The sequence below is a fragment of the Chaetura pelagica genome, unplaced genomic scaffold, assembly GCF_000747805.2.
Source record: "Chaetura pelagica isolate M959 unplaced genomic scaffold, ChaPel_1.0 scaffold275, whole genome shotgun sequence".
NCBI lineage: Eukaryota > Metazoa > Chordata > Aves > Apodiformes > Apodidae > Chaetura > Chaetura pelagica.
Window position 1 is genome coordinate 4,444,276 of NW_009953486.1, and position 5,030 is coordinate 4,449,305.

The following is a 5,030-nucleotide window of genomic DNA, read 5'->3' on the forward strand; positions in this document are numbered from 1 at the left end:
GCAGGACAACGGGATGAAGGTAAGGAGGGTGACTTGGTGGTGTGGGAAGTGGGAGGCAGTGATGGCCTCTTGCTTTTGGCAGCTTTAATGAGAATCACAAGTGGGTGCTCCTCCAAGTGACTTCTGCCCAAGACAAGAATGGTCTGCTATTTATAGACAATAACTAGAGCAAGAGATAAACAGGAGTCTTCTGCTTTGCAGGAACCTTTGCAGCAAGCAAAAACCACAGTGTCAGTTTCTGATAAGTCAGAGCTACCTGTGGTCTGCCCCAGCTTTGCTCCTTCTGTTTGCAGGATCAGGCCAGGACCCACTAGAAGATGGAGTTGAGCTGTGCTCCTGGGTCTTCCTGGAGCTGGGAACACAAGATCCTTCAGTGCTAAAGCTCACTGAGAGAGCCTCATGCAAGCATCTCACTGCACAAGAGCATCAGGCAGTCAGGACTGATACGGCATTTTCAGGCTGTTTTCTCTGAGAAGTTTGCTGATGGGCCGTTTCTTGTTGCCAGCAAGTCCCCAACAGCACTGGTTTGTTCCACTGCTAATGCCATTCCCCAGGCAAGCTGAATAAAACCATTTCTAATCACTTCTGAAAGTTTCTGAAACGAACTGGAGCTAATGAGGAAAACACACAGCTTAGAAACAGAAGTGCATTCCCTGAAGTCAACAGCCTAGAAAAAAATTTTTTTGAATATTCATTTCTGCTGAGATTTTCTATCACTATAATTAATTTGTCACAAATACACTGACAAAGCATTTCTGGTGGAATGATGAGGGCTAAAGGCAGAGGTTTACTTAGGCTCTTTTGAAGGAAAATAACTAGCTATCAAATAACTTAAAACTCTTAAAGCTTTACTGGCATGATCCTGCTTTCATTAGAGATTGCTACTTGGCTTTGAAGACAGCTAAAGTTATTGAAAAATTGTTATATGGATTTATTTTTAGTTAATTCAGGCCCCTTCTGGTGTATAGGTGTATTATCCATGGACATTTTGACAAGCACTGGGTTTTTGTTTTTCTCTTAATGGAGAAACGAGAACAAAACCTTTAAAGCACCCCCAGAGTCGTTCAGGGTTCAATTCTGCTGGTTTTCCCCTTCCTTTTTGCAGTAACGTGTGAGCCTTTGGGATGCTTACCCAACATGAAAGATGTTTGACAGCAGCCAAAGAGAAAACTGATGCTGAATGTCTCAAATGACTGACACATAATGACATCTGCCTTGTTAGATCAGCTCACTGCTCCCAGCCAGGCAGTGGTCAGCCAGGAAAATGAAGGTCTTCAAGGATTCCTCATAGTCTTTCTACCTTCAAAGTAATTGCTGCATGACTCATGGACAGGACATCCTTGCAGGACCCAGTGACTGACTCAAATCAGTGGAATATATTATATTTTTTTTTGATGGGAGAAGGATTAGACCTGATTCTGTAACCATTACTCACCCCAAGTTGCACTAGTTCAATAAGTCCATTCATGTAAGTAAAGGCTCCAGTGACGTGAGTAATGGTGGCAGGTTTTGGCCCTGAGTTATTACATGAAACCATCTCAAGTGCAGGAGAAAGCTGCATGACTCAGATCTAGCTTTAAAAAGAAAAGTTTTAAATCCCAAGTTATGATGTTCCATTTGGCTCCTGCTGAAGTTGGTCTAAAAAGGCTGTGCTGAATAATAAAAAAGATCAAGCTTTTGATGTTAAGTTGCATGTTCAAGCATAAAATCCAGTCTTGATGATGCAGCTTAGCCTGGCTTATTTCACTCAGGCGAAGACACTAAACAAGAACCTTACACTATTTTTCACTTAGAGGAAATGTCTGTGCATTTAAAAAAAAAATACAAATTGACAGATAAGTAATTAGGAAACATCTGGCCAAACTGAAAGCAACAGAAGTGATTCCAATCAAAGGTGGTTCAGTGAAAGCTTTTCATCTTGACTCCAACAGAAATGGCAAAGTTAGCACTTAAAAAAATTTCCAGCTTTCTGATGAAGTGTTAAAAAGTCAAGGGAAAATGAATATACATCCACCCAGCACAAGGGGCTACGTGGAGGAGGAGAGAAAATCCCGGGCTGTGGATACGCAGAGGTGTGTGCCAAGGGGCCAGAGGCAGGGCCAGTGTTTCAACTCTGTCATGGTGTTTTCAACCTATTCCAGCAGCCCTGTGGCTGCAAGGGTGATGTGTTGCAGGGGGAAATCACCAAATGGTGCTGTGGCTGCCTTGGGTGTCCTTGAGCCTTCTTACAGCAGTGTCTTCTGCACCAGGTGCTCCACCTGCCCCTGCCTACATGGGCACCACAGGACAGGCTGAGCTACACAGGAGGTTTGTAGCTGTTCTGCACGAGCTGGCTGGGAGGTCAGTGCAGTCCTGACAGCCCTTGTCTCCTTCCTTCTTTTCAAAAGCTTCATTAGAGCCACGCACAGAGTAATGGAATATTCTTATCTGGGATTTGGGGTGAGTGATGCTGCTTTTCAGTAGGCTCTGTTTCACTTGGCATGATGTTTTGAAAATCTTTCCCCACATTTAGTGAATGCTGGTGGTTTGGAGGGTCCATTAGAGAAACACCAGAATTGTGTGGACACTTCCCTCAGCTCATTGCTTTGGAAGGACTTTGACGTGCTCCTTAAGAGGGGATGTTTTCTCATGATGTTCTGGCAGTTCAAGTGCCTCATAGAAATGGTCCTGCAGGCTTTTTACAATTTCAAACAAGTTTCATTTGACTTTTTGGGCAAAGTTTGAGAGATATATTTTTCTCCAAACTGGCACGTTTACTCATGTTCATCCTCTTCAGCTGCCATGGCCCTTCCTGCACAGCATTCACATGTGGTATCTCAGCAGGGTGAACTGCACAGCCATGTCTCTGCTTTGCAGGCACTTAGAATCAAACCCTGGCATTGGTGGGGGCTGTTGCATCTTTAAACTGCCCATTTTAATATTTTTAACACACCAGACTAAAAGCCCAGAGCAGAACTCACTGCATCTCAATGCATCCAGCTGCAGACCTGAGCTGTGCCAAGGAGGGGCTGGAGAAGGGATGGGAGTGGTGAATGTTGGCTGTGTGTCTTCACCTCCCTGCCCAGGAAAGGAGCAGGAGGAAGGAGAGGATCAGTGCTCCAGCACAGCAGCCATTTTAAGCTGCCTCTTGCACAGCTGGAAATCATTGCGATAGCATCAGCTGCCAAGGAGAGTTATGGGATTTGGCAGGATTTGGAGGGGAAGAGTTAGCAGCTACATCATTGGTGAATTGTAAGTGCTTCAAAGACACAGTAGGGGGCCCTGGCTCGCCAGCGGGTGCCAGCGTGGGTTCTGCTGCCCTGTGCCTGCCACAGCCAGGGCTGCCCAGCCCGTGGTGGGACCGAGCAGGACCTGCACCCTCCTCATGGTGGCACCCGGAGGAGCAGGAGGCCCCATGCAGGGTGAAGGGCACCTGCACATCTTCAACTGCTCCTGCAGTTTGGTGTCCTACCAGTGTGTCTGCAGGCAGGTTCAGCTGGAACACTTTTCAACTGGGAGGGATTTATTATTGAGTAAGGAAATAAGTCTCACCACAAAAAACCTCCGTAAAGCAAGAACAGGAAGCGTACGATACATTCCTCTCCAAATTAATTGCTATTATTTTGATTAAAACACATTATCATATAAATATTTGATTAAGAATGCAATTAAATCTTTCTTGCTCATGAACTGTGACAAGTCCTACCAGTGTGTCTGCAGGCAGGTTCAGCTGGAACACCTTTCAACTGGGAGGGATTTATTATTAAGGAAATAAGTCTCACCACAAAAAAACCTCCGTAAAGCAAGAACAGGAAGCGTACGATACATTCCTCTCCAAATTAATCGCTATTATTTTGATTAAAACACATTATCATATAAATATTTGATTAAGAATGCAATTAAATCTTTCTTGCTCATGAACTGTGACAACTTTAAAGTCTAACCTTTTATAGCTTGGCACCACATCATTATTTTGCTCATTAGCTGCGTTTAATAATTCGATCTCATAATACGCTTTCCCATTTGCAACCTGCCTCTGTGTGCCAAGTTCAAATCAATGCTGTTAGTTATTTGTGCCACTGCAGATAATTAAACAAAAATTAAAAGCAATTTAACCTTGCAGTCTGGCTTTGGATAGACAAATGTTTGAGGGAGGGAGCACATCATGGAACACAAGTGAATGGGGGTTCTTCTGCCATTGGCTGTGCTGGTGCAGAGCCAGCCAGGAGCAGTGGAGGAAAGTGGAGGTGTCTCCTGGGGTACCACACAGGCTCCTGTAATTCAGAAAGTCCCTTTCCCCCATATAAAGCTGCTGGGCATGGCAAATGGAGCAAGCAGACTTGCTGTGGACTCTGATATGACATGGTGAAATGGTGAGTAGTTGAGTCTTTGCAGGAAGGGGAAGCAGAGCAGCTTGAGCTGAGGCTTCCAAGGGGTCACATCTGAGGGGAGCAATCTCCCACTCCTTTGGGATACATCTCCCCGGGGTCTGGGTGCTGCCATCCTGCCCTGGCCCCTTCTGTGTACTCCAGGCTGTTACTATTGGATGGCAAGGTGTATTGCCAGCTCCTCCTGTCCCCCAGCAGGATCAGGCCCTTGCAGGCTGTCTAGAGGCAGAAGGATGCAACTGTTTCTGCCAGCTCACTCCAAACAGCCAGAGCCCACTTTCCTAATTTAAACCCCACACAAAAGCTTGCCTTACATGGGCACGGATGCTATTTTTAGGTTTGCCAATTAATCCAGCTCCGTTTGAGCTGGATTAGAAATCACATACCCTCTTAATTATAGGTGTATACACTCCAGACTGGCAGCTGTTTTGACATTCTCAGCTGGGAAATTTGCCCTCAGCAGCCACCCCCTCCCCAGGCTGCAGCAGCTCTGGGCAGGAGCTGCTGCCTTCGTGCCGGCTGCTGCCTGGCAGGGCGCCTGCTGCTGGACGCCTGCCCTGGGACACAGGTGCCAGTGAGGAGCTGAGATGGCCAGCTTCTTCCCTTCCCTTCCCTTCCCTTCCCTTCCCTTCCCTTCCCTTCCCTTCCCTTCCCTTCCCTTCC